A 12,734-nucleotide genomic window follows, 5' to 3' on the forward strand; every position below is an offset into this window, starting at 1 on the left:
AAAGAGGGACTCCTGCACTAGCCTGGAAAGCGTTGCCATGGTAACATCTGCAGGGGCGGGGATTCCCTAGCGGTTAGTGAGTTGGCAGCCTGTATGTATATGTATGTGTGTATTTATGTGTCTGTCATTATAAGAGGAGATCTCACATATACACCCACAAATGAAAAACAATACATTCATTGTTCAAACAGACATTTAAATACAGACAAGCTTTCAATTAAAGCGACCGGATCGAAATAAATTCGACTAATGTCTCAGTCTAAAAGCAGGAGCAGAATTTCACATGAAATCACACTGCTGAAATGTTCGTTAAGGGCGCGTTCTTAGAAAAATGCATACGAAACCTGTCACAAATGTATGATAGATCGTACGCAGGCTGTCACTGCAGAAAATGCCCAACGCATCCTGATAGACCAGCAAAGCAGCTGCATAAAAACATACAAAAACTCCTCTGAATTAAAGATGCATAGACTTTATACATGAAAAAAACTCACTGTATGTGCTGCCATTAGCCTTCGGAAATGCTTTCACTTCACGGTTTATGGTCAGTAAGATTTTATGGTAACACTTTACAATAAAGTGTCAAATTGTTAACATTAGTTAATGTATCAGCTAACGTGAACAAACAATGATCGATGTATTTATTCATGTTAGCTCACAGTGCATCAGCTAACGTTAAGAAACACAACTCGTGATTTTAATTATGCATTAGAAAAGACTGAAATTAGCATTAATTAAGATGAACGAATGCTGTAGAAGCGTTGTTCATTCTTAGTTCAATCTCATTGTAAAGTGTTACTGATTTATTTATGTTTTTAATGCATTTTCAAAAACACAGTAAAATCTGAAACATTGTGAATTATTGTTAAATATTATTACGTTTTAAAACGTAACTTTCGATCAATAGTGTTACGAGTTTTTTGACTTTTAAGTTATTATATTAAGTCTTGTTACTTATTGAAAGTACAAGGGCGGGTAACCATGTTAAAATTGTCTTAATTATCGACAAAATTTCCAAAAAAATAAAAAATAAAAAGTAGGTTTTTAAATATTCCCTCAGAGACTTGTTATGTATGTAGATTTTCAAATAACAGCTCTATTAGGTAGAATGAGATTAATTCGGCCTGGTGGTTTGAGAGGTCAGCAGGAAGTGATGTCACAGAGCAAGTATTTTTGGACGCTGCAAGAAGGCCGAGGTTTTGCTGGTAAATCATGACCCCATTAGCCCTGCTGACGGATAAAGAGCTATTTCTTCCTGATTTCACTCATGAAAGTTCATTTTCTATAAACCCGACGTACACTGTAAGTTGCTTTAGTGATGTTTAATAATATTTTTGACTTCAAATATCCAAATTTTGCTTTGTATTGACATTCTTTATATACATTTTAAATCAATAAATATGCCTGATGTATCTTTGCCAATGTCTATTTTCACTCTCTTTTTCTCATTTCTTTTTCTGCTTGGTTTTTATTGTGTATGCACATCAGGAATCCTATGAACTGTGCTTAACATCATAACCTACAAGTAACCGTTTTTTATTCAAACTAAAAATATAATAAACTGAACATAATATCGCTGAATCAACCTTGGGTTGCAAAAGAGAAAGTCGTTTTTAAGCACCCCATCTGGTAGAAATAGCTACTTATTTTTTACTCATTAAAGGTAGATTTTTCTAATATATGCAGACAGAATGAAATGCATGACAATAAAGTACAGCATTCAATACAGTCAAACAGAACCATGCACCTTAAGAGCAACTGTAGAATTATAATGCAACACACCTCTAATCATTGCATTCAATTTTCTTCCTTTATATTTATCAATTTTTGCCGATCGATGGCAAATCTCAACAGAATTTCTAAAAACAGCTAGCGACAGTGCAGTGTCAAGAGAAGAATGAATTACTGTGTTTTCCATTTTGGACCACTAGTGCTGAATATTTTTAGGAAAAACATCCCTAAACTATTAAAAAAAAACTTTTAGAGACTCTCAGTGAGCACATCTGATTCACAGAGTGTAGTCTCATCTGCATCTTATTACTTTGGAAATATTACTGCTTTCAGAATCGCAATCAAAATGAGCTTGTGAATTTGTTTTAGTGACCTACATCGAAACAGAATGACAGCGACAAGACACGAATAATAAAAATAATAATATACAAATATACAGAAAAGACAATGTACAAAATAGCAAAAACACAATATATAATACAGACATTCCTTTCAGGTATATACAGGTATGTTTGATTGCTATCGATGGTTGTATGGTTAATATTTTGTAGCAGATTTTTTCGGTCTACACTTGCAGTCACAAACAGACTCATTAAAGGGATAGTTCACCCAAAAATGGAAATTACCTCATGGTTTACTCACCCTCAAGCAATCCTAGGCAGATAGGAATTTCTTCTTTAAGACAAAATAATTGGAGTTACATTAAAAAATGTCCTGGCTCCTCCTTGCTTTATAATGACAGTAAATGGCTCTTAATATTCAGGACTCCTATAGAAGTCCGATAAAGTGCATCCATCCATCATGAATAGTGCTCCATATGGCTAGAGAGGTGTTAAACAAAGGCCTTCTGAAGTGATTGATGCATTTGTGTGAAAAAAAAACTACATATTTAAAACTTTATAAGCCATAATGTCTAGTTTTCGCTGTAGCTGTAATATGCACGATCACAAGAGAGTCGTGTTTCAACGCTTGAAGTAAGAAAACACCAGCCCTGAATCCATGTGTGCGACAATTGCTGGAAGCTAAAGATCATGACTTGTAAAGTTTTAAATATGGATTTTTTTTTCGTATTTCAAGAGTCCTTCATTAACCCCGCAGAGCTGTGTGGAGCACTTTTCATGATGTATGGATGCAGTTTTTTGGGATTCAGAATCTTAAACCCCCGTTCACTGTCATTACAAACTACTGAAAGAGCCGGGACATTTTTTAATATATCTCTAATTGTATTCATCTGAAAGAAGAAGTTATATATTTATATAATTCTAGAATGGCTTAAGGGTAAGTAAATCATGGGGTAATTTTCATTTTTGGGGGAACTATCCCTTTAACTGAACATTTTATAACGCTGTTGAAGAATGACTCAGCAGAAATGATTTTATGTTACGGCGCACACAAATGCATCCATAAATGCATATGCACATAACGCGAAGTAGTGTATTTTTAATGCCAAGCTCCAAATCAGTATTCATGAGCAGCTTCCCATTTCCGTATTGTTCACCCAGTATTATCCTTCTGCTGAAACCGGCATCCAAAATATAATGTATAGCGACTAGAAAATCAAAAGCGTGCGTAAGAATCCTTCTATTAAACTTTTCAATAATTAATCCAGTCTTAGCCCATTCAAGCATATTTAGACGAGACTGGAATGAACACTTGCTCTTGTGCTCGTGCTTTTTTGCTGCAGTTACCAGATTCACATCTCACTGCTCTTGTTCAGACCAGTGTGGCAAAACTCAAGCTGACTTGCCACCAATACGATGGTTCTCAATTCTGTCTTCTCCGCTTTTGACAGTTGCTAGTGCGGTTGTGATACTTGCTCCTCTCAGTTCTGTCCTGTGAGTCAGAGCATAACCTGTTGAGCTGTTTGAACTCTCATGGGTCAGACACCCTCGGTTGTTTTAGCTATATGAACACCATCGTAATACTTAGCAGCAAATCAGTATATTACAATGATTTCTGGAGGGACATACAATGGAGTGATGGCTGCTGAAAATTCAGCTTTGAATCACAGAAATAAATTACATTTTATAACGTATATTTAAATAGAAAGGTCTATTTTAAATTGTAATAATATTTCACAATTTCACAGTTTTTCAGTGTTTTTATTTAGACAAACGCAGCCTCAAAACCCTTTAAAAACCAAACTTTGCTACTCTCCAGGACTGGCTTTGGCCACCCCTGCTACTACCGTATGTTTTCATAACTAACGAGTACCGTTATTATTATTTTACTTTATATGAATAATATGACACTGAGTAAAAAGTATGTTGTCCCCCCCAGAGTAACTAAAAAATTCTTAAAAGGAGGAAAAAAGAGGATCAAGTCCAGTCTCAAAAAAACAGCAGCAGGTAGGTGAACTTGTCCAGTGTCGCTTATCTTTAATGTCATGTTGGAATATGGTAATGTGATTGACTATGCATGAGGGAAACTTCGGCGTTCTTTAGCAACAAAGCAACTGTGTTATGCCTGTGAATTAATTGGCATCTGAATGCAGATGAGTTTTATCACAGAGAAACCATGATAAATGTTATTTTACAGATGTCTCCATGAAAAACAACTGCTGCCCAAACAGATCTATACTGTACTTTATGAGACTATCTAAACCAGTAAAATACATGAATATGTGTACTCTATTGCATACTATTAAACACTCGATCCAGTGTGATGCACAGGGCCAACTAGTTTCACTCTCTCTCCTTTTTTCAGCTTTCACTTCTTTAATCTGCACTGAAAAATATCAATTTTTACACCCGACTGAATACAACAATATAAAAAAACAAACCTTTTCCAAAACTAAGAGCAAAACAGACACAGACACAAGCATTATACACTCAGAAAAAAAACGTATAAAAGCTTTTACCGGGGAAGTACCTTTTCGAAAAGTATACTTGTGCATTTTAGGTAGTAATATGTTCCTTTAAGGCACCACTACGGGCCCGAAGATGTATCTTTTGAAAATGCGCCGCCCCAGTGACAGCTTTTGTACCTTTTTGTGCGTATGTGTGTCTGTGGTTTTACTTGTACATACTTGCGTGGACTCAAGTTTTAAAAAGACTTTAATACAACTCATCACTGATATGATTTTAGTGTTGACAGAAGCTTCCGTTACAGCGAAAGCCTGAAAGGTAAGAAATACAGTATAAATGAGTGTCAATCATATCTACTGTAGTAATGCAAACTATTCTGCTTCATTGTCACTTTTTGCCTCTTACTAAATATTTGTGTGCACCATTGCATATAGTTACCATAGCAACACGTTAACCATTTGATTCAAGATCTATTATCTATTAGTGCTCCAAATTAGTCACCCGTGTGCCCCTCTTGGCAAACCTCAAACATGTTAGCTATTCCGGACCACCTGCATAAACCAGTATGAACAAACATTTAGAATACATGACATATCGGCCACAAGCTGGAGGCTCAATGTAAAACTAAAAACCAGGCACCTGACCTTTAACCTTTAGTCCCCTGCCTGTTCCATTCTTCCCTTACTGTCTGTGCACGTTCTCTCTCTTTCTCTCTCACTCTCTGCTTTTACAGCATTGTGCAGTAATAAGGAGGCCAATGAATATTATATGCTCACATTAGCGATGCTATTTCATCAGAAAAAAATATGACTGGGGGGTAGAGAGCTTTGCAGCCTGATGGATATCAAGTCAACATGCCAAACTGACGCTTTTTGCCCCACAGCCCCTCTGAGCCGCCATACGCACACATTTCTGTCTATTCAGCGAACTGTGTTGACATAAGAACGTTTCTACATGAGAATATTTATATTTACGGATATAGGGTATCTCGCAGGGACATTACTGCACGTTCGCACGAAAGCAGATATAAAACACACACCCTGCTGACTTCCGGTCATACATGAGAGGTGCAAAAAGACAGACGCAGACTTTTTAGGCTATCTAGAACGCACGCGCGCACAAGATGTCTGTGAAGCGAAAGGTTCAAAGACACATGAACAAACAATCTGATAATGTATGCGATAACATCCCGTGCATAAATGCGTTTTACGGCCGCTCGTTCTGGCTTTCGTTTTTCTAGCTTCGTGTTTTCCATTTTTCCGGTCTCTTTTCCACACATGCATTTGCACACGTGTATGTAGCTGTGCTCCTTCTGTGTCAACAGGCACACACACACACACACATGCATCACATCATAAATCTAGTCCCAGTTAGTCAGACAGACTCGCACACACACACACGCTGTAGATTCACGCAGTGAAGATATAAACAACATGCAACAGCAGCTCTGCGCCATAAAGACAGAGAGCAAGACGTCTGGAAGGAAAAACGTACGTACCACACATGAGCAGAGCAGAGGAAGCTTAGCACGAGCCCTCATCAGCCACAAACAACCGACCAAAATGCCCGCAATGAGGGGAAAAAGAGGGATGAAAAGTGAGGGAAAGATACAGTGGCTGGACAAGTGGGTGAGAGAGCGAGAGAGAGAGAGAGAAAGAGAGGCAGGGAGAGTTGGTGTAGGTCTAGGAACACAAAGGAACCTGGCAGACTGTTCCACCTCTGAGTCACTGAACAGGTTTGTGACAGAGAGAAAAGGAGAGAGGGTGGGAGAGATGAGAGGAGGGATATGAGAGACGATCTCACCTACGCTTTCTGGAAGATTTCCCCACCATGTATGCGCTTTAAACGTTTTTTAGACATTTTTCAATGGATCGTCGTAGCACTTTAGGTTCAGCAAAGAGCCCTGTTGGAGGTTCGCGAGGTAGCGATTTAAAAAGTTTAAAATGATTAAAATGTTACATTTTAAGTTCATTATATCCTAATAGGTCTATTTATGTATGGGTTCGTTAAAGAACCTGTGTAATCGAATCACTGGATTTTTTGTGACGATTAATCTGTTAGCGTGAGGTCAACCACTAACAGCCCTGTCATTTAAGGTGCTTTTTTTTTTATTTGTCAAACCGATAACCCATAGAGAAAATTAAACTAAAGTACATGGTTTAAATAGCATTGTGGGTATGATTTATTTATTTATTTATTTACTTGTTTGTTGGTTTGTAGAAAATACGCTGCATATTTTAAGGACATCACGATAAACGTTGATGTATTTAAAAGTTTTCTTCATTTGTATGAATTAAACTAAATTTGATACTGAGTAACAACATTTATAGATACTTCAGTGGTAATTCTACGTAAATATTCTTACTAATTTAGCTAAGGAAATTAAGTTGTAAAATGTATTTATAAAATGAAATATCATGTAACATAATCGGGTAAATGCCCTTTAAAATCATAAATATTTGTGCGACACTTTGTCTTTACAAAAATGAATATAATTATAGAAAAACTATATTTGCAGACAAAAAATTACAGTATTTTATTTGTCGAAAGTATTTTTTTCAGTGCATATCCTAATATTCCTATCGGTGGAAAAAAAGAAGGTATTATAAAATCTAAATATCACACTTAAAGATGTTCTGATACTGAATCAGGTTTCAGTTCTAAAAGGGAAGCATTGCAGTTTTAACAAAACAGGAAACAGTTTGGATTCCTCGTCTTTTAACGGAGCTGGTGGATTGAAAATTCAGCAACTAAAGATTTTTTTTAAATATCAGAGGCTTTCTAAATTTCTTATATGTTTTGACTCAAGTCCTATTTGGACATTTTATTTTTCTCATACAGTATTCATTCTCTCTGGTGTATCGCATACATGCTGATCAGTGCTATCGCTCTGGAATATGCTGTTTCGGCCTGTTTTTATTTCGTGTTTGTTGTATATTGTGTTATATAGTTGCTGCTTGTTCCGTTTAGATGTACTTTTATGGTTATGCTTTGTAAGGGGCCCGTGCTGTTATACATGCATAATATGTAGCAATCACAGAACACTAGTCACTTTGAACTAACAGCTCTGTTGTAGGCAATGTGACACATCATTAGCTGACCTTTTCATCTGAACATGTCCAATTATGTAGTGCTTCTGGAAAGAGAAGCAACTATTACATACATCATAGAAACATACACTTTTTTACTTCATACAAAACTTTGTATGAAACAGAAGCTCGTAAGACTGATGTTATTTAATAATGACAAGATCCTCCTACAAAAGGTCGGCGGAAAGCATATATTTGTAAGACAGAAAGCCTTCAATGTAAATGTTGTTCCAGTATACAGACATGAACTATTTCTATATGTAACCGGTGTATTTTCTGAGCTATGACCTTCCTGGTGAATCGATGGAAGGAAAGCGGACCTTTTTCTGCACGCGTGTATATATTTGTGCCGGTCTAATGATGCTGAGTGCCTTGTCGGTGGGAACGATAACTAATTACCACCTCTATAAATAAAGTCAAGCGCATAAACCGTATTAAACACTCACTGAAGGAACGGTAAACAATTCAAAACCAACCAACAATAAACAAAACGCTAAGCTAAGCCTATAGCCCTGCGGCCTATGATTCTGCCTCCAGCCAAAATGAAGAGAAGAAAACAGACCCCATACAGCACTACTCAGCACTCAACAAAAGACATCATTAGAAAGGGGATGGGATTGGATGCAGACAGGAGACATGACAGGAAATAGGATGAGATGCAACATGACAGAATAAGATAAGATAAGATAAGATAAGATAAGATAAGATAAGATAAGATAAGATAAGATAAGATAAGATAAGATAAAGTGACAGAATGCATTACATACCATACCGGACAATACTGGATGTGGTTAGATTGGACAGGAAACAGAATGGGATGGGACAGGACAGAATACAAAACATCATATAAAAGACAAGTCAGGATATGTTTTGATAAGATGGGATGGGATGGGATAGGATGGGATAGGATAGGATAGGAAAAGACAGGACAAAATGCTATACATGGTATACTAGATAAGTTTGGATGTGTTTAATAGGATAGGACGGGACAGGACAGAATACTATGCATACCACACTGGATAGAATGGGACATAGTTGGAAAAGATAGGACTGTTGCTGCTGATATAAAGTAAAGAGAGAGTGTAGTAGAGCAGTAAAATGAAGGTGGACAGAACAGCCCAGATCTTGATCTTGGGAGAATTTGTGAGGTATTTTTGATATTTTTGAGAGTATATCAAGATCGAGATCTTGGCAAATCTGAGCACAGCAGTTTGTGACATTGTTGAGATCTCTTCTGAAACGGTGAAATAATAAAAACTATTTCTCTAAATAAAAAATGAGAATACATTAGACTTAAAACAAAGTTTCCATCCATCCTCCATTTAATCTCACCACTGCCTGGCAGTTGAGGAACAAATAAAATTTCTCATTCCCATCTTTTCTTTAATGAAAACTCATATGTGCTGATGCTATTTCCTGTTACTCATGCCAGGCATTTCATTCTTTATGAATATGTCATACTTACGAGTATCTACGTGCAAGTACGCCCCCTTACAGACATTTTTGGTTATCTACGATTAGGTCATCTCCTGCCTCTCTTTGTGTTTAATATGACGAATTCTCCTCTCTCCATTGTCTATTAAACACTATACATCGCCATCCTTCTCCATGCTTGCTCATACATACATAATTATTATCATATGAATATACTCATACATTCTTTTTTTTTTTTTTTGCTCATTTCTATCTTTTTTCGTTCCTTCTCCCCCCCTTTCCCTATTCTCTACATGATACCCTGCCATGTTGTCATGGCAACAATCAGGACCCAAGGGCTCGGTTGCTAGGCAACTCACATCACCCATAAGAGGAACATGAAGATAAAAAGTCAGAAACAAACAAACCACGTAAATCAAAGGTTAATTCTCTCGTTATTTGTGAGCGTGTGTGCTCTATCACCAATTCTTCAATCATTTTCAGAACGTCGGCATCTCACACCGTTCCCTCAAACGCAACACACAATCCTTCATCTGACAATGAAACAGAACAGCAGCAGATATTATGCTTGTATACCATCTTAAAGGACTGTCCAGTTGCTGGATGCCGCTTCCTTTTGCTATCAAACTTCCACAAGCTGTTTTGTGTGGGGTTGGGGGGATCTCTTACCAAAGAATGACAACGATGAGCACTTTAAAGAGGCACAATGTGTTATCTGAATTGCAGGCGGTGCTAGTGATTCTGAAGCAGCTTGCTGATGCTACAGTTCCGTACTGGCCCACTGAGTGGCAGTACGTGACTCAGCAATACAACAGCATCCTCAAAAACACAGCACACAAGCTACTGATCTCTTAATTATGGACTCAGAATGTGTGTGTGTGTGTGTGTGTGTGTTGTTAATTGCTGAGTGTTACACTATTGGGTTATGTCATATCCCAAGCTGCATGGGAAGTGCTTGAAAACTATTCTGGTATGGACACCGCTGTCTGAAGACTGTAATTATGATGGTAAAGAACCTAAATATTTGGAAATAAAACAGTAAAGAGATAGTTCACCGTAAAATAAAAATGATGTTAGTAATTGCTCGCCATCATGTCAAACCCCTATGACTTTCATTCATCTTCAGGACATAAATCACAGATTTATTTTTTTATTTTTTTATTTTTATTTTTTTAAAGAAAACCGAGAGCTTTACGACCCTCCAACAGACACGTTCAAGGCACAGAAACATAGTAAGAGCTTTGTTAAGTGACATAATTATAAAAAAAATACAAGAATAATTTCTGTGTGCAAAAAAAAAAGACTTCACCTGCCGTTATCAAGAGTACCACTCCGGCACTGCACTTCAGTAGTGCATGTCTGTGCAAAATCACCAAAAAAGTGGTTGCCAAGGTGTTACTATGAAGTTCCTAAGATGTTTGGAGAGTTTTTAGCATGTTTCTATGCAAATGTTAGGACATTCTTTGTGGTTGCTAGGTGATTGCTTAATGGACCGTGTCAAAAGAGCCTCAGTGATACATCTCAGGTCCCACCTCCATTTTAAGTGTGTGCTATTTTTCAACCTTTTATCATCAGTGAGTCATCAGTCGCTAAAATCCTCTGTCTCGTCGCTTAGAAATGTAAAAGCGCATCTCTTTTTAACAAGACACCATGTAGAGTTAGTTTAATACTTTAAGACAATGCGCATTTATTCAACCTAAATTGCTGACACCAGCACAAACAAAAAAATCTATTGAGAATAAAAAGTAAAAAAAAATTAAAAAAAATCTAAAAAAGAGAAAATAAATAAAAACATTTCAATTTAAAATTGGACTAAAATACATAAAAAGAAAAGGACATTAACTGAAATAAAATAATGCAGTAGTCTCTGTAAGGTAAATATTTCCCCTCACCATGTTTGGAGTTTTTAAGCTTAGTAAACCTTGTGTAAGTTTGATAGTTTTATACTCAGCATTTTCACTTAAAAAGCGAAGAGATTGTAAATTCTCGTAAAACTACGGTATGCCAACACGATAGCATTCGCTAGTCAATGGACTAACCGCTGTTTTCAGGGACAGCCTTCTGTTGTCTACCAAAGAAGACAAAAGGCGCTTTCTCCTACTACAACTTATAGTGTTAACATCAAGACTGAGAAAAGAACAAGATGCAGACAACAGGTAAATACCATTATTGCCTTTTTCCATGATTGTGGAGTAAGTATGTTTACATGGCTTTTTATAAATGCCGGGTAGCCAATGTTCGGCCAATCAGCTTACACAACATCACTGGTACTTCCTATAGAACTGTTTTGAACCCTGCTTTGAAGTAGGAGTCTTAATTAGTTCCTAGAGCCTATGAAAAGGTTCCTCCAGTGCAAAAGCACCTAGCTAACCCTTTTTTGAGTAATGTAGCCAGGCAACTTTGGTTGATGTTACTGTTAATGGGCAACCATGTGAAACACAGGGCCCATGGCCGATCTAAAGTATCGAGAAATTTGTAATCCATTCTCAGTGGGAAAATCCCCAGGCAACATTGCTGAAAACGTTACTCCTTGTATCATCAGCCTAAGAGTCTGCTGGGCTAAACTCCAGATGCTTGTATGTCCCCAACCATCTTAATGGAGGTAAGTGCGTTTAGGAGGCCCATCTTCAGAGAGAGGGCATTAAGCTCAACTGACTCTAAGGGCTCAAAGGAGCTCTCTGCAGGGCCTGTAAGACCAAAGAGAGGTTACAAAAAGGAATATGCGCAGTCCCTGAAGATTTAACTTCCATCGCGCCTCTGAGAAACCTAATGAGGACTTCCCATTCACAGTGTCACAATGTTTTCCAGTGAGTATCATATTGTCCTCTGCCCCTGTAAAAGAGGGTGTTTGCTCAGAGGAATTAGGCTGTGGCTGTGGAGAGCAGCATGATTTCTGAGAACCAGGTCCAGGTGGGCCAATAAGCAGCAACCATCAAGATCTGATGTCTTTCTGACCTTGCACAGTGTATGTGTGATCTGACTCACTGGGTGAAATGCATATTTGAGCAAACTCTGGGGCCAGCTATGCGCCAAGGCATCCATACTGAGCAGAGCCCCAGTCAGGGAGTACCATAAAGTACTATGGGGAGGGCTCCTGCAAAGCAAACAGATCTACCTGTTCTTTGCTGAACTGACTCCCTATCAGCTAGTCTGCCTCTGTATGAAGTCTCTACTCTCCATAAAACATAATCTGTCATGAAAGCATGTTTTCTGGGCGATTGAGGTCACCTGGAATGTGAGTGGCCCACAGTGATTTCAGGAGATGGCAGACAAGTTACAACGTGTGACAAGAGTGCATATCTCTTTTGTAAATTGTGTTTGATGATTTCCCTCCGGACCAACACATTGCTCCAATCAATGACAAAACCTCTGCTGGTGCGGCAACACCCTGTCCACGGTCTAGAGGCCATGTACCTCCTGCATACAGCGGCCCCACTGCTGCGGTCACTTAACAGCAGCCTCTGCGACTTTCGTAAAGACACAAGGTGACATGTGCAGCCCGGAGGGGAGCACCTTGTACTGATACGCCTAATCCTCAAAAGCAAGCAATGGTCTGTATCATCCTTCATGTCTGTGTGCCTTCATGTACAGCTCTCCTCAACCTGTCTGAGGGTCCTAATTATGTAAACTTAGCACTACAATTTCCCTATTTGTGACAAAACACTATAAAAGG

Source organism: Puntigrus tetrazona, unplaced genomic scaffold, assembly GCF_018831695.1.
Source record: "Puntigrus tetrazona isolate hp1 unplaced genomic scaffold, ASM1883169v1 S000000703, whole genome shotgun sequence".
NCBI classification, from domain to species: Eukaryota; Metazoa; Chordata; class Actinopteri; order Cypriniformes; family Cyprinidae; genus Puntigrus; species Puntigrus tetrazona.